Source organism: Sciurus carolinensis (assembly GCF_902686445.1).
Source record: "Sciurus carolinensis chromosome 14 unlocalized genomic scaffold, mSciCar1.2 SUPER_4_x, whole genome shotgun sequence".
Taxonomy (NCBI): Eukaryota; Metazoa; Chordata; class Mammalia; order Rodentia; family Sciuridae; genus Sciurus; species Sciurus carolinensis.
This window is the reverse complement of record NW_025920103.1, coordinates 2,795,196-2,813,596: the sequence shown is the minus strand read 5'-3', so window position 1 is coordinate 2,813,596 and position 18,401 is coordinate 2,795,196.

Here is an 18,401-nt window from a genome sequence, read left to right as displayed (position 1 = left end):
GCTTCAGAGGGGAAAACAGGCACAGCCTCAAATTTTATACATGTTCCCAAACATATGATATTCCTACTTTATCTATGGTAACCACATATCTAGGATCCAAAATGAGAGATATGTTCTAACCACAGGTTATTCTATCCAGGTTTATGATTTTATAATATACATCAAGAGGCTTAACCTGAAGTGGTCACTGGTATCACTCCCCACTGATCCTGTGCAGGCTGGGTAGTCCATTCTGGAAGGACATGGCTCCATAGGCCCTGTATCATGAGTTCCAAATGCAGGGACTGAGTACCTGTTAGTCAGACTCAAGGCTCTCTGCTGGTGCTGCTCCTTCTGTTCCTTCACTATAGCCCCATCACTGGACCTTGGCCTATAATGCTGGGAATTGCAAACCTGGATCTCAGAGCCTTTCCTCCAGGCCTGTATAAGGGCCAGATCTGACTGCAGTGAACACCTACAGTGTCCCAGTTCTAGCCCTGGGGCTCTCCTCCACCAACCTAGGGGCAGGCACTTTCCTCATTTCACAGATAAGAAATAAGACCAATCTTCAATGATTTACCCAATGGCTTAACCCCAAGACCAGGATGCATCTGATAACTGATAAAGCGAACACAACCTGGATATTGTCAAGGGATGGAACACAGAAAGAATGCACTTACCTTTCCAACCCAGCTTCAGGCTACGGTCAAGAGTGGGTGGCTGGATCTTGCTTCCTCTGATAAGGTCTTTGTGGGAAAGAAGAGCTGCAGAAGAGCAGCTAGGAGGAACAAAGTGAGGACTCCCTGGGCTCCTGGGGTTATGGATAATCTGTGGATTCCCCCCTGCTGTCTCCATGGCCAGCAGGATGGAGGGAAGTGTGCTCACGGGCATGTACTCATCTTCAGAACCAGTTTCATCCAGATGGCCCACATCACTTTCTGCTGCCTAAAGAGAGGACAATGAAGGAAACAACCCTCACTAACCACAAGAAATAAGACAAAGGATGAAATCATGTATTCAAGTCAAGTTAGCAAACACTGTGTTGGCCACACTGTGACTATGGAGTCTGGAGAGACCAGACAGGAAGGCAAAGCAGGAAAGGGAAGAGAGACAATAGGATGACCTCACCCAGATTTCTTGGGTTTGAACATCATATGGGTCAAGTCTGGTGTAAAATGCTCCTGGTGACTTGATCCAATCACCCAAGAAGTGTAATGGGCAGGGAGAGCCCTGACTGCAGACTGCATGGGATTAATGTGCCTCCAGCATCACCATGCCAGGTCAGCCTCTCAGAGCTCATTAGGGGAAATATCACGTGGGCAGTCTTGGGCTGGGAAAATGGGCCTAGGGTCATGGTGCATGCTCAGAAGCTTTCAGTGGAGGTTACACTCTGCAGTGGAGGTGAACAGCTCAGCTGTCTGCTCAGCCTTGGGCCCATAGCCAGACACACATCTGAGATGTTTCTCAGCTGCATTTCACAGTTCTCAGTTCACCAATCTGATTGCTGATACCTTGGTAGCCATCAGAGTCCACACCGACCTGTGCTTTTGCATTTGAGCCCATCCTCTCCTACATGCTTCAGCCCCTGCTTCACTATTCTAGTTTAGACTCTGTGTATGAGCCTGCTATAGGGAAGACCACTACCCAGTCTTAACCGATCTGTTCACCAGCTGAGTCAGGGAGCTTGTGACCCAGTCTACTTGGTCATATTCACCTCTTCCAGATTAGAGGCTCTGCATTTACCCAGGTCTCTGAACTGATATAAGAGCTCAGGCAATATCCATCAAGGGAGTTGCCATCACTGGGGATGTGCTGATAGCTCTTGGGGTGTGGCTTTAAACCTGTCCAAAGTGTGTACAGTGTGAGTCAAAACCCACTCTCATGGTGAAAACTTTCTCCAAGGCTCCTGGACTCAGTGGAGAAACCTGCACTCCCTGTTCCCCTTGCAGGTCTCAGGGAAGAAAGCTGTAACAGAGGAAGTCAGACCCACATGTCCCAAGCTGGTCCTGCTTGGTCATTCCTCATGCCCTTCACAGTCACTCTGGGTCTTACTAGTCCTCCAGAGAACACAAGCCTTGATCTTCCAGCACAGGGTTCCTTCTGACACATCCTCCCCAGCACAGGGAGCTTGGAAATCCCCCCAAGGCACAGGCACTGCCCTAGGTGGCATCAAGACTTCTACCATCTCTCTTTCACCTCACCTTTCACACTACTGTCCTGTTCACCCAGCATGATCAGCACAGTGGGCAATGACACTTTGATGACTTTGCAGCCCCCACAAGCCACAATGAAAATGCTGGCATTAGATTATATATGTGGGATTTATCTTCCCACCTGGAGGGGAGATCTGGAGGGCAGGAGCATGCTTACAAATGTCTATGTCTTAGTTCCAGGCCAGGGGGATGAGCACAGAGCCCTAAACCAGATGCCAGGACCTTGGTCTGAGTTATCTCTGCCTCCAAGGATACTGAGTTAGTCTCCTAACCTTGGGCATCACATGAAAGAGAGACGAAGCTATGTCATGTCCAAGTTCCCTGAGCAACCAGATGGATAAAAAAGGCTGTGCAGATTCTGGGGTGGAGTCCCAATGAGAGAGACAGTAAATGTTCTTGCATCAAGCAGAAGAGGTGGAGTGCACTCAGGGATACCAGTGACAGTGGAAGGAAGGACCTCAAATGGAATTTCAGACTTCAACACAAACATGCAAGTGTGCCTTAGAATATACCTTTAAATTCTTATTATTTTAGCAGTCTGTTATTACCTCTATGTTTGCATGCAATTTGGACTGAGGTAGATTTCCTTTGACTTCTTGGTTTGATTTATACCAAATAAAATGCTAGGATTTGAGGCACATTGAAGCCTCTGACACACTGTACTGTCATTAACCAGAAAGGTTCAGATCCCTTAGTAAGCAGGGACATCTCCAGGAAACAGCTGGAATGGCAGAGGCCTGCATTCCATATATCTGTGACCATAGGGTTTTCAAAGTCTCCCTTGGGCATGGGTGATGAAGGCCAGCAATCTGAGGGCTCTATGCTACCTCCCTCTCCCCTGACCTTAGATGGGGTTAACATTGACTTTGGTGATGGTGGCTGCTGTCCACTGCAGAGAAATCTCTGCACCAGGGCATAGTGACAGAAAAAGATACTGATGTACCCTTCTTCCTCACCACAGGGTCTTGTGAAGGGTACATTTGTGGAAGTGTTTCTACATGACTTGGTTTGTGGGGATGATATGGGGAGCTGCTGCCACCACAATGCTTTTGTTTTTATCGATAATAGATGTCTTGGGAATCTGGAAGGCTGAGAGTGGTGTTTTTGTTTGTTACATGAAGATGTATGTATCACTATCTGTCTCAGAGTCTGTGGGGCTGCCTCTGGTGTGCCTCTTGGAGGTCATGTGCTGGGAGAAGCTGCAGCTGGAATCTCCAAACCTTGTGCTGTGCCATTGTAGCTTAGATGGGATACAGAGGCCTTGGGCTTGACCATGGAGCCTGCAAACATTGGTGTCGGGGTTTCTGAGACCCCCAGCCTTAGGCATGGTCAAGATGGCGCCTGACGCTGAGCCAAAAGCGGCCAGCTATACAGTAAACAACCAGCGAATTCCAATGATTGGCTAGTTAACGATGTTGACTAGAGCATGCCCCCCTCGTGTACCCATCCTATGCTCGCAGCTGTCCGCGTTTATCTCGTGTACTCTCCCCTGATTGGTTGAAGTGTATATAAGCCTGGTGGGTGGGAGAGTATGGGGGAGAAGCTGAGGAAGAGGCAGAAGCGGCGGGGGCTGAAGAAGAGGGAGAAGCGGAAGAAGCGGCGAAGGCGGAGGCTGAAGCCAAGCTGGAAGCTGGGAGTACGCGGAAGCTGGAAGAAGCTGGGAGAAGGGAAGCTGGGAGTGCGTGGAAACTAGGAGTAAGAGAAGTGTAGGAGAGGGACTGTGCACAATAAACTTCCAAAGCTTCAGACATTTGTCGTGTCTCTCTCTGCGGCCAGAGGGGACGCGATACATTGGGACCATAACCCTGGGCAAACTTCTGACAAGAAACAAGTTTCTTGCATCTTGAGAGAAGTTATCACTCCTGATAGAGAAAAAGGGGAGGGCAGTGCTGGCCAAGGAAGGAAGCTGGGGTTGTGGAAGCCCCATGGACTACTGGGGTAGAAAAAGCTAGCTGAGGCTTGGAAACTCTGAAGTCTACCTGGAATCTACATTTCCCAGCTGTGACCTTCTCTCAACCTGGGATACAACTACAAACCCATGAATATAAACATGCCAGATATAGACTGGGATTGTGGCTCAGTTGCTGAGCGCTTTCCTAGTATGTATGATGCAGTGGGTTTGATCCTCTGTATCACATAAAAATAAATAAGCAAATAAAATAAAGGTATTATGTGTGTCTATGTCTAAAAAATATTAAAAATAAAAAAATTCACACTGGATGTTTCTGCTGACTACTATCTGGACACTCAACCACTATTTGCCTCAGTTGTCACCAACCTATGTGCCTTGCTCAGCTGGATCAGTCTTCCCTGCACCACAGAAGTTGTGTGCATGCCCCACATACTGCCTGCTAGATCACTGTGGGTCAGTCTTCCATGCATCGCAGCAGGTGTCTGCACAATGTTCATACTGCATGCCTGTTCACTACGTATCTGTCATCTCTGCATGCCAGCAATTTTCACCATGCCCCTCACACTGCCTGCTTGCTCAGCTGTGTCCATCTTCCCTGCACCCTAGCCAGTTTGCCTAAGCCCCTCTCACTGCCTGCTTCTCACTATGGGTCAGTCTTTCCTGCACCCCAGCAGGTGTACACTGCTGCTTCCTCACTCTGGATCACTCTTCCCTGTACTCAGCAGGTTGTCCTATGCCCCTCACACTGCCTCACTCTGGGTCAGTCATTCCTACACCCAGAGGTTTAGACAGGCCCCCCACACTGCTTGCTTCTTCTCTGTGTCAGGCCCCATAGAAGACACACATTGGAATGCAAATACTGAGAGGATGAAAGCAGCCTGGGATGGTGTCAGAGATCAGCCAGCAAACTCTGCCTCCTCTAAGTGTTCACATGAATCAGCTCATGGGCTAGGGTTTGGTAAGCTAGGTGGAGATAACTGCCACAGATCTATTTTATACCATATGTTACAGCCTATTTATTGAGAGACACACAGAGGCAGAAATACCTCTCGGTAAAATAGAAAAATCTGTAGCAAAGTTTCCTATTTGGAACTCTATTCAGGATAGAAAATGGATTGATAATTATTTTTTAAGGTAAGTCAAGTAGTAAAGAGGAACAAAGAGGCAGGGCTGTGTCAGACTCCAGAGTCTCCAGCGCCCTCTCCTGGGCAGCACACACTGGGTCTCTATTGATAAGGTTCACCTGGCTCCCCAGCATAATATCTCCTGCTTCACAAGAGTTTTTGTTCTGTATGGTGTTCTGGGGAATTGGAGGGTTAGGTTCTGATTTTTCATCCTTTCTGTTAGGATTCATTATAGGATTTTATTTGGGAGAAAGAGTCAATATTCACAGTAGCAACTCTCAGGTTTGAGGCCTCAGGGGTCTTGATGCATTTGAGGAGATCAAATGATGCATACCAAGGAGACAGCTGTTTCTAGAGGGCCATGGCATCTCAGGCCAACCCATGGGGACAAGTGCCTCATGGAAGCTCCTCAGATCTCTGGATCTCACATGGAGAAGTAGCCACCAGTGAGCTAGAAGGAAAACAGGCAGGTGAGCAAGCCAGTTCTGCTTTGTGTCAACATGAGCCCTGATGTTTGGGAATTCAATGTCCATCCCCAGGCTTCACAGGCCTCCCTAGATCTGTGTATTCCAACTGTCCCAGGCACCAGATTAATATAGGTGGGTGGTTATGATGGTAAATTTTATGTTGTGTTCTTTACAGATTAATTTTTATAAAGAAGTAAAAGGCATTCCAAAGGAGGAAGAAGAAGAATCAAAATAAAGCCCATTTTCCATCAGAAACAAATGGGTTAAGGAGTCTATAGAATGACACATTTTACATGCAGAAAGAGAACTGTAGTTATGAAATTTAAAGTCACTAAAGTCTCTCTCAAAATGAAGATCCCGAAGCTGGGCATGGTGGCCATAATTGTAATCCCAGTGATTCAGGAGGCTGAGACTAGAGGATTGCAAGCTCAATGCCTGCCTCAGCAACATAGTGAGACAGTCTCAAAATTTGAAAAAGAATTGTTGTACTATGTGCTTACATGATTACAAGACTGATATAATTCTACATCATCAGTAGAATGAGAAATTTTTCTCCACATATGTATAATATATTAAAATATATTCTACTCTCATAAGAACAAATAAAAGTCACTAAAAAAAAGGATCTGGGATACAACTTAGTGTTAAGCACACTTGTGATCAATCTCCAGTACTAAAGCAATGAAGATGACATGAAGATACCTGAGTTAAATGGGCAATGAGTTACAGGGGCCTCACCTGGCAGAAGAAGGTGAAAAAGTCAAGAAGAAAGGAAATCAGGGGAAGCCTCTCTAGACAACTTTTAACTTTTCCTTTTCATACATGTTTTAATCCATTAAGTCCCTGATTTTAAATCTTGTATCTCAATGAAATTGACACAGGTGTATTACACACAGACTCTAGAGATATATACCATATATATGTATTTTCCAGATAGATATGAAAATATATATGTATATTTTCAAATACTCCAACCATTCACCTTTTACTTTCATCAAAAGAAGAGAACTCTAATGCAGGATTTATCTGAAAATGACCTTAAATTGTGTACATATTGATCAATTTGTATAGGGGTCCTGTATGCAGAAAATGTCTCATATTGTTTGCAAGTCCTGGGGGAGCCAATCTCTCTCAGTCTTGAAACATGCACACTTCTGGGATCAACCTTTCTTTCTGGTCCCCTGCTTCTTCCTGAAGAATTCCCTGCCCAGGTCATCAAGGCAGATATCCTGGAAACTGTCCTCCTCTTCTTTCTCCTGAGAATGTCTTTGTTTACAAATTTATGAAAGGTCCTGTCATAGGACAGAATACTGTGGGTTACTCCACCTTTCCATTACTTTTGAGCATGTTTTATTTCTCATGTGAAGTGTTGTTAAACAGGGCTTTAGAGTCAGTATCTGAAAACTCCAGTGTTCTCTGTCGTTTTCAGGTTGGCCTCTGTTCCTTCAAGAACTATTTTCATTTTGCTGGTTCTCTGTAGGTTGAGAAAGTCTGGATTCTCTCTGAATGCTGTGTTTGGCATGTTGTGTGGATTCTGGATTGTTATAATACTTTGGAGAATAAATACTTTTTGTTTTCTTCAAGAAACCATTCTGTCCCTGTATACCCTGTGTGTGGCAGTTAATCTGTTTCACAGACTTTCCTTTGTGATTTATGTTACTAACCACAGTGGTTCTTCAGTTCTCAAAGAGCTAAATCACAGAAAAGCACAACTACATCAATACCAAGACTCATGTTTGAGTGTAAGGGAGGCAGCATCAGGACACATCACCAGGGCAGCACAAAAAGGAACATCCATGGTGCAGGCAGGGATCTGCTTTCTGTTGTTCCTACACACATAGGTGGGTTTTGGGTCTCCCTGCACTCTTCATGGGTCTCCCTCTGTGACACATCTCACCACCCAAAGTCTCCACCCCAGAATGTGACATCTTATTCATCAAGTAGAGTTGACTGTATTTAGTGACTCTCCTGCCTGGAATCTGCCCCTGCCATCAGGGAAGTATCCTCCCTGGGTTCTGGAGGAGGATGTATTGCTGCCCTGCCTCAGAGAGTTTGGTTTTTGTAATCTTGCTTTTTCTGGCTCTGGCTTCCTGGTAATTCAATTGAACAAATAGTTTTCAAAGATAAGCTAGCTTCTCAACCACCTGTATCCTGGTGTGACATTTGTACTTTATAGTCTTGAAGACTCTCTTTCTAACTTCCAGGTTACTGGTATATCTGTAAATCCTGTAAGACTGAGAGCTTAGATCCAGCAATGCTGTCCAGATGTGGGTAGCTGTATGTCCTCTGTCACACTCTCCCTCAGGCATAGCCTGTCCAAAAATCTACCATTCACCTATCATGTGTTCTGGGTTCTGTTTTCCCAGAGCAGTATCAGTAACTTAAAACCCTTAATACTACACAGAATTTTTAGTTTCTCTATGAGATCATAGAAGTGGCTAGAGTGGAGGCCATGCCAGTATTTCCAGTTACTGAAGGGGCTGGGGGAGGAAGATCTCAAATTTAAGGCCAACCTCAGCAACATAATTAGACCCTCTCTCTTACTAAAACAAAAAAAGACTTGGGGTAAGACTTAGCAGTAAAGAGCTTGAACAGGATCAGCAAGACCTTGGATTTGACCACTAATGTCTTAGGAAATCTAACTAGGGTAATCCAGCAAGAAGGCAAATTCCAGCTGGAAAGATTGACAGAGGTTTTCAGAGGGAGATGAAACAGAGGGACTGCCCACTCCAGCAGGGTCACAGGCACGTCTCATTAGCAGTGTCACAGAAGTGAGGTAGTGCAGTACCAACATTGTATTGGGCCTCTGTGCCAGGTGTGATCTGCAGCAAGCTGAATGGGGGTGTCTACAGGTCTCCAGGTAGGTGGGATCTCAGGAGCTCCATCTGCCTGTGTCAGACAGAACATCACACAAGAGCCTGAGATGCATCACATGCACATTAGTTTCGAGGCACAAATTTTAAGAACCTTGTATAAAAATGTGATTTTAAGACCTAGTACTCTCCATTCCTCTGAAGTTAGTGGGAGGGGCTAAACACTAAAAGGACAGCAGGAAACATTACTGATCAGTCACAGACCCCTGGATGTTCCTTGAAAGCCTTGCATTAGCTGTTCCCATTCTCAAGAAGAGTCTACAGGAGGTCAAGGAGTTAACAAAGTGAACGAGATGGCATACAGTGGCAGAACCTAAATATAGAACACACTGTGAATGACAGAAGCCCCACTGAGCCGCTGCAGAGAACTGGGGAACTACCTTCTTTCAGTTCTTCAGCTGCCTAGTTCAGGGTCCCTGACTTGCTGGCCTTCTCCTCCTGGACTCAACCCCTTTCCCTGTGAAGGTAGCTGTAGACCCTTGGAAGGAAGGTACCAGGCTGTACCAGGGAATCAGGCAGCCTTGAGAGAAAAGGTCTGAGCCAGACTCAGTGATGTGTTCTTTCAATCCAGTTACTCAAGTGAATGAGACAGAAGACAGCAAATCCCTGGCCAACCTTGGCAGCAGTGATCTCATGTCTCAAAAGAAATTAGTAAAATGAGACCAGTTAGGAGCTGCAGCCCCAGCTGTGAAAGCCAGAAACCCAAAACTGAGGCCAAGCTGCAGCAGAGCCTGTCCTGACCTGGCCACTGCTGTCTGTAAAGTGAGACCAAGGCCCAGGGTTTGGCTGACTCAATCAAGATTGTGTTTGAAAACATTCCACACACATCTTGAAGTGAGCCACCTCAATTTATCTTAATCTTTATAACAGAAATTAGATATTTCTAAATTAAGGAGCATTTCTAGTAAGGAGCATGACTTGTGATCTGCTGGCCCTGGGAGCAAAGTGGAACCAGCTTGGACAGAGCCAAGCAGCTCCATGTTGTTGATTGCCCAAACAATGGGAATAAAAGCAATGTAAGTGTGTGCAGGCTACAGGTGCATTCCTGAGAGAGGCAGGTGGGACTGGAAAACAGATGCCTGTTCCTGGCTGAGTCCTTGCTCCAGAGGGTCTATGAAGATGGTACACGCCTCATGTGACACTGGGTACTTCATGTGTGACTGGTCAACTGAGGCTCTGGATTTTATTTTATTTTATTTTATGGTATATTATGTCATTTTATGTTCTGGTATTTTATTTGGTGTTACCATGGATTGCACCCATAGAGCAACATTCCCTAGACCTTCATTTATGTTTTATTTTGAGACACTGTCTAAGTTACTTATGGGCTTGCAAAGTTGCTGAGGCTAGCTTCAAACTTGCCATTCTCCTACCTCAGCCTCCTATACCTCTGAGAAGTCAGATACATGCTATTGTGCCTAGAGATATCCTGGATTTTAAAATGTCATTTACTTTTTACCAGTTCCCATCTGATCAGCATATGGACAGCAGTCAGCAAAAGGAATGGCACAACTTTGAAGCAGAAGCAAAGTGTGGCTTCACAGCACAGGGCCAGTCAGCCAGGTTTTGCTTTCAGATCTGAAACTTGAGACCCTGATGCCTGTTTGTGATTCTTGACAATGGGATGTTTCTCTGGAACCCAAAAATCACTTGCTACTGCCAAGGAACTGTGAGGGTTATATTAGATCACCTTCTGTAGTGTGCGTACCTGAAGGGAGGTCCTCATTCCCATCTTTACAACTGTAAAACAGGAAAACAGAAGCCCCTGGTCTGGTGTGATCACAGATTCATGCTAGTCCCATCTTACAGCTCGAAAGCAGGAGCACTGTTGCCCCTGGTCTGGTGTGGTCACAAGACATGCTTGTCCCATTTTAGACCTCTGAAGAAGGGGCACAGGAGCCCCTGGTCCATTGTGGTCATGGAACCATGCTAGTCCCATCTTCTATTTAAAGCAGGGACACAGGAGTCCCTGGTGTGATGTAGTTACTGGACCAGGCTTGTCCCAAATTATATCTCTAAGCAGTGCCACAGGAACCACTGGTGCTCTGTGGTCAATGGGCTGCATTCATTGTTACCTTGCACTCTCTGCTCCATGGCTCCTGCACTGGTCCAAGTGGAGGTACTGGTGGAAGCGTTGCGGCAGTCCTCAGAAGGACAAGGTGTCCTGCAATTCTACCCCTAAAGAGGCGTTGTATGTGAGCTGTGCAGGCTGACTCTTGTGTGACAGGGTAGAGTGTATTTGTTCTTCAAGGTTCTGCTAATGTGAGCATCTCAACTCAGCTCTGTATGACCAGGGATCCTGACTGGCTAAGGAAATATTTCTCAGGGACTCTGTGGACAAAAAGTAAGGACATGTGGGAAAGTGGCCCCATCCTGAAGTGTGTCATCAGAGGAAGGACAGATATTAAACATCATTGTGAGACCCAGCAACACCTTCCCACCTTGCACATCACTGCTATCTCTTTGCCCTCCATGAAAACAGGGTGGGTCTCTGGTTATCTAGCTCTTACTGCTGTGGAATAGCCTGAGGGAGTGTGATTCAGTTGGTGTGTGGTCAGATCTTGAGCAAGGAGGACTCCCATTCTGAAGTCAGCTTTGCTGAATAAGCCTCATCAGCCAGGCCAAACTATGTAGTATGTGCCCTGCTCTGTAGGTGACCTGGATTCCTCCAGCCTGCCCCAGAAATTCTCCAGGGACAGGAAAGCACCCTCAAAAACAATCCCAGAAACAAACTCCACATGTGATACCAAATCTTCATATTTATTCTGGGAACCGTTTCCCCTTTGTGCATATCTTCCCCCGATCCCTTTAGGAAAGAGTGTTCAGGAAGATAGTTCATGCCAGCTGACATCCATATTCAATCAGTGTCCCTCAAGTATTTTATTGATCCTGTAGACTTTATCCTGGGTATGTTTGTGTGGATTATGTAGGAAACTGGAAGTTTACATAGGAAATAAATATCCAGTAGTTACAAGAAGGGTTAAAAAGAGAACTGGGTGTGGAGGCGCATGTTCTTGTCTCAGCTCTCAGGTGGGAGGAGGCCTGGAGCCTAGATACTCAGGCCAACCTGCATTACACCTGGAGAATGCACTACAAAAGCAGAAAAGACAAAATTTTTATAAAGAAAAAAACTCCATTTGCCCAAAAAACTCTTTTCAACTGAACAAGCCACAAGTGTTTTAATGGTTCCTTATGCATCCCTTGACAAATGAAAAATAGCAGGTTGTGTCTATGGTAGCCCTGCAGGATTTTTCCCTTGGGACTAAGAGATTAGGGTCTCCCCCTCCACTGAACCATCTTTCAGAAAAACCAACACCAGCTCCCAAAATCTCCATGATGCTCCCATGAAGCACTGGATGAAAGCAGAAAGTATTTGATCAAATTCACGGAAGAAATCAAAACCTTTGACGAAGACTTGCACCACGTCATATGAGAAGTGATGTGGATTTAGGCACATTTACCCCAGAACCTGGGGCCATATGGATCAGTGACAAGTGAGCCAGGGCCAAGGCAGGACCTGGTGGAAGAGGTCAGGGGAACTTCTTGTCCAAAGGGTCAGAGGCATGGAAAAAGAGGCCAGGCATCACAACACAAAATCAGATCTGGTTGTTACAGTATTCTGCTGTCACCCATCTGAGACCTGGAGTCAGTTCTGGTTAGATCTAAGGGTTATTTTTTAGTTGGATTTATACTTTGTCTCTGCTTTCAGAGCAGAAGCTCAAAGCAGAGCAGCTGTCACATCCTTCTGTGGCTCTGGAAGGCTGGTGTGAGGGCAGACATCGTCTCACTGATAACTGGGATGAAATGTGAGCCAAGTTGTGGGAAGGCTCTTGACAGGCCTGGCCATGGAAAAGTGTTTATTGAAAGAGTTTTAAGCAATGAAAATTGAGTGCATATGCAAGCACAGTCAAGGTCAACAGAAAGTTCTTCCCTTCTGCAAAGTTTCAGTGTTAGGCAGAAAAGAAGTGCTGTTTCTTTACTAGAAAAACAAAATCTTTGACAGAGTCAATACTGCAACAGGCTCTTTCATGAGCACTTGTCAGATGCTGAACCCTTGCTCCCTCATTGCTCCCACCTCAGTTGGGGACCCTCACTGATGACTAATTTCTGACTCCTTTTTAAAAATAATATATTTTCTCAGTCATCAATGGTCCTTAATTTAATTTAATTTGATTATTTATATGCAGTGCCAAGGATTGAACCAGGGCATCACACATGCCAGGCCAGTGCTACACCACTGAGCCACAACTCCAGCCCCTATGCTCTGACTTTTGTATGGAGGGTTTTGTAACCACTTTTTACTTTTTATTAAAGCTGATAACTTGAAACAATGGATTCTTCACTGATAAGGAAGGCAAGCCTCTTTCCCTCTTCAGAAAGACCTTACAGTACTGAAACTCTCACATGCAACTAATGTCCTCCATCTAGAAACTGAACATCCAAACAGCTAAGAAAACATCCCTCATAAATAAGATGTCAAGGGCCCAAGGGGGCATATTGTTTAGGAGACAAAGAAACTGACCAACTCCTTAATTGTTCCAGTAACAATCTTCCTAGTCATTCAAAACATCCTCTTGCTTAGCCCTTGGCTCCTAAGCCAGCATACCTGGCCTGGGAGAGACTCCCCAAGATTGCCTGATTGATGTCTGTCCATACACCATGCTGTCCCCACATCAATAGACCCTGGCATCACTTACTCAGATCTGCAGCATCACCAGCTACAACAGGGTGGAATACATCCATGTAGAACAAAGGAGCTTCCCCCCAGAGAGGGTACACAAGGCAAGTTAATACTCACTTTGAAAAGCTGAGCTACTCTTCACAAAATGTGTGAGGAAATGGGCCCATTATCCTCCCAGGAAGACAGAAATCAGAGTTTCACAGCAACACTTCACTCCAAGCACAACTGGTCACACACTTTCTAGGATCTGGTGTAACATCAAAACACAGTGCCCTCTGTTCAAAAGTTACAGGACCCCCGGAGCATAGCAACAAGCACTGGCATGAGCACAGCCTTTCTGGACCTGTGTGACAGCCTAGGGCAAAGCCTACACAGCTGTTCCCAAGTCCAGGGGACCTGAACAAAGTTGGTCCCCCATAACCCAAGGAATTTCTTTTTTAAAAAAATTGAGAAATAATTCACATGTTGTAAATGCCACCATTTCAAAATGCAAATTCCTATTGGTTTTAGTACATTCACACAGCTGTATTAATATTATCATGAGGTCCAGAATGTCTGACTACACCCAAGAGAATCTTGTAATCAAAACCCAAAAGCAGGGTTAGAACTAAAAGTTTAATTTCATTTTGTTACTTGTGGCTTCCCATTTTCCCCAGCACTATTGTTGAATAGGCTATCTTTTCCCTAGTTAATGTTTTTGGTACCTTTGTCTAGTACATGATAACTGTATTTATGTGGGTGTGTCTTTGTGTATTCTGTCTGTACCACAGGTCTAAGTGTCTGTGTTGGTGCAAATATCAGGCTGTTTTCATTACTATAGCTCTGTAGAAGAGTTTGAGGTCTGGTATTCTGATGCCTCCTGCTTCACTTTTCTTGCTAAGGATTGCTTTGTTTATTCAGGGTTTATTTTTTCAAAACTGAATATATACTTTATCTCTCACTCTGTAAACACACAAAAAACAGCTCAAAGTAGATTATAAACTTACACATTAGACAGAGACCCTGCATCTACTAGAAGAAAAAGTAGGCCCAAATTTTCACCATGTTGGCCTAGGATCTGACTTCCTTATAAGACCCCTAAAGTGCAAGAAGTTAAATCAATAATCAATGAGATGAACTTGAACTAAAAAGCTTTTTTCAGCAAAAGAAACAATCATAATATAAAGAGAGTGTACAACATGGGAGAAAATCATTACCACATGTACCTCAGATAAAGCATTAATCTCTAGGATAAATCAATCAATAAGTATATGAAAAAATGTTCAACATCTCTAGCAATAATAGGCATGCAAATCAAAACTACTCTAAGATTTTACCTCATTCCAATCCAAATGGTAATTATTCAGAACACAAGTAGCAATAAATGTTGTTGAGGATGTGGGGAAAAAAGTACACTCATACATTGTTGTTGAAAATGCAAATTGGTGCAACCATTATGGAAAGCAGTATGGAGATTCCTCAGAAAACGTGGAATGGAACCACAATTTGAACCAGCTACCCTGCTCCTTGGTTTATACCCCCAATGATTTAAAATCAGCATACTACACAGATGCAGTCACATCAGTGTTTATAGCAGCTCAACTCACAATAGTTAAACTATGGAAGCAACCTAGGTGCCTTTCAATAGATGAATAGAGAAATAAAGTGTGAAATACATACACATACCACATACATACACACACACACACACGCACACACACACACACTGAATGAAGTATTATTCAACTTTAAAGATAAATAAAATTATGGCATTTCCAGTAAATGGATGTAGTTAGAGAATATTGTGCAAAATGAAAATAAGTCAAACCCAAAAAAGCAAAGCCTGAATATTTTCTCTAATATGTGGAGGCTAATTCACAATAAAAGGGCAGGGTGCTAGAGAAGAATAGAATTACTTCATACTAGGTAGAGCAGAGTGAAGGGAGGGGAAGGGATATGATGGTAGGAAGGACAGTAGAGTGATACAGACATTATTACCTCATATACATATATAACTGCATGACTGATGTGATGCTACAATATGTACAACAAGAAAAATGAGAAATCAAGCTCCATTTATGTATGATTTAATGAAATATATAAATGCATTCTACTTTCATGTATAACTAATTAGAATAAATAAAAAAATATTAAAAAGAAACAAAAGTAAATTAGCACTCCCACTTGACCTGTCTTTTCTGAGGTCAATTTGTCTGAAAATTCTACATCCAGGGGCAATACCCTTCAGAATAAAGAGGTAAGGGAGACACTCTCCAGAGAAGGCAAATAGAGGACTTGCTGCCAGCAAACCTGCCCTGTGGAAGGGCCAGAGGAAGCCTCTGTCCAAAAAGCATTGATGAGAAGAGGGTCTGGGTGACATCAGCATAAAGAAAACACCCATTAAACAGAAGTGTATGTTGATACAACAGGCTCTCCTCTCAAAGCTCATAACTCCTGTTTGATGATTGAGGCAAAAGTCACAGCACCATTTCATTTCAGGAAAAAACTTAGGACCAAGAAATATGGAACAAGGAAATGCTTGTCAGTATCACATCAAGACTTTCTTAGACAAAAACAAGGTCACTGTCAACTTGTATTGAAAGGTAGAGGAACATGGAGAGCTAAAATTGTTTGAGAATGAGAATGAGCTGGTGGACTCATTCTCATGGAATCCACCAGACTTCCAGACTCATCATATGACCACAGTCAGAAAAACCAACGGTGAGGTGGACAGAGAGAGAGATACAGGGTCAACAGTTTGGAACAGAGCCCTAGAAGGGGGCCAGAGAAATGGGCCAGCTGACTCTGCACAAAGAAAAGGGAGCAATTCAGTGAAAGAAGAGTGGCTTGGTTCACAATGATGCAGGGACAGCAGGTAACATCCACTGGAAAAAGGAAATGAACTATGTCTCAAGTCTTATACAAAACTTAGAGTGGGTCATGGACCTGAGGGAAAACACAACCCTATAAGATGTGCAGTGTGTTGGTCAGCTCCTCACCACTGTGACCAATACATGTGACAAGGGCACCTCTGAGCAGCCAGGATTTATTAGACTCATGGTATCAAGAGTGTGGTCAACAAACTTTGCTTCAGAAACCTCATAGACAATGGGCAGGAAAATGAAAAGGCGTTCAACTCTGGCAAGCAGAAATCAGGGACAGAGAGACAGACAGGCAGTAAGAGACTGTATAGTCCCCCAGGCCACACCCTGGAACCCACTTCTCCTAGTCAAACCTGACTTGCTTCTCATTTTCAACATCCCCCAGTAAGTCCACTCAAGTCATTAATTTAATTTATACTTTTTTGGCCATAGTGGGGAAGGAATCCAAGGCCTCACTCATGCTGTGCAGATGTTCAACCACTGAGCTATCACCCAGCCTGCTCCAAACAAATTATTAGATGAGTTAACCCACTGATAAGGTTAGAGCCCTTGTAATGCAATCTTTTCACCTCTGAACTCTGCATCACAGACACCTGAGGTTTGGGGGCTATTGTAGTTCCAAACCATACCATTTATTAAAACAAACTAATCAAAATGAGGAAAACCTCAGAATCTAGGGTTAAGCAAAGCATTCCCATATTTGACAATAAAGTGCAATTTAGAAAAGGAAAGATTGAAACAATGATAAGCTCCTGCTCAGTGAATGCCCTGGTTCAGTGGATAAAAATACAAGGAACAAACTGAATGAAAATGCAAGCTCTGTGTGGTGTTCATGCCTGTCAACCTGAAAATATGGGAGGCTGAGACAGGAGGATTACTTCAGCCTCAATTTGAGAACAGTCTCAGCAAATTAGTGAGACTCCATCTTAAAAATAAAAATAAAATACAAAGAATTGGGGATGTAGATCATTTGAAAATGGTCCAGTGTTCAATCTCCAGTATCCACCACCACCAAAAAAATGTTAACCACACCCTGAGCAAAGGATTACTATCTTGAGTGTGTAAGATATTCTTAAAACTCAACATAAAATAAAAGCAAACAGTCCTTAAAGAAAACAGAAAAATATTTGAGAGCATTATGCAATCACATGAAGGTGTACAATGCTCTTAGTCATAAGCATTCTTGAAATCTAATGAGGGCAAATGGTCAAACAAAGAGACTGGTACAACCATGGACCTGGATACTACTTAACAAAGAGAAAATGAACTGTTGACACACAATAACTTGGACAAGTTCATAGAGTCCCACACTGAAAATATCCAAAAGGTAACATACTACCTGAGTCCAACGAAGCAGCACAGGTGAGATGACCAGGTTACAGATGCAGAGGACAGCTCAGGAATGTTGGGAATTAAGGGTTTGGTAGGAATGGGGAGGGGCAGAAATGAAGAAAGGGAGACAGGAGGGGCTTTCAGCACTGGAGGCCTTCTGCATCCTGACTGCTTCTATCAGCACCTGATGAGGTCACAAGACAGGGTTTCAAATCAGGTCACATGGGAAGGCTGGGTAAAGGGCATCTGCAACTACCTCAGGATAAAACATTTGCTTCTTTTCCAGTGCTCCAGCTTTGGGACAAAACTATATGGCCCTGGTCACAGGGTGAACAATACTAAGTTAATGTGAAGTGAATGATCTAGCACAGAGCTGCACACATGGGTGAGCTCCCATGTGGCTGATAGAGATGAGCAATGCTCAGTCTCAAGGTGGGGGATGGGGCATTCATAGCCAGAGTCTTTAGTCTGGTGGGGGTCTAACATGGATTACTGGGTGACAGGAGCTCAAAGATGGTTTTCACATTTCTCAGCAGACAAGTGGCTAGTTGGTGGCACCTTTTGCTGAGCAGGTATGGGGTGAAAGGCAGAGGGATTAAGAGGAGATTAGTTCTGGGTGTGGTGAATTTGTGTGCTCTGGGAAACAATACAGACATTACTTCTCAGATGGATATGCAGGGCAGGTGTTCAGAAATCAACCCTGGCAGAGAAATTTAATGCAGTCTCATCCTCATGGTTGTGGTATATGGGTCAGTCTCATCCAGGAACCTCAGAGATGAAAAACAGCAGCATTCAAGCTGCCTTTCTCAAGAGAAGAAAGAGACATCCCAAGAAAGAGCCAGGTGACAACAGTGGAAAGTTACTGCTCATCTTCCTTTCACTACAGCTTTAAGTAAGTAGAATTAAAAAGAACAATCAACACTACTGGCCAATAGAAACTGTGGACCACTGAAATTGAC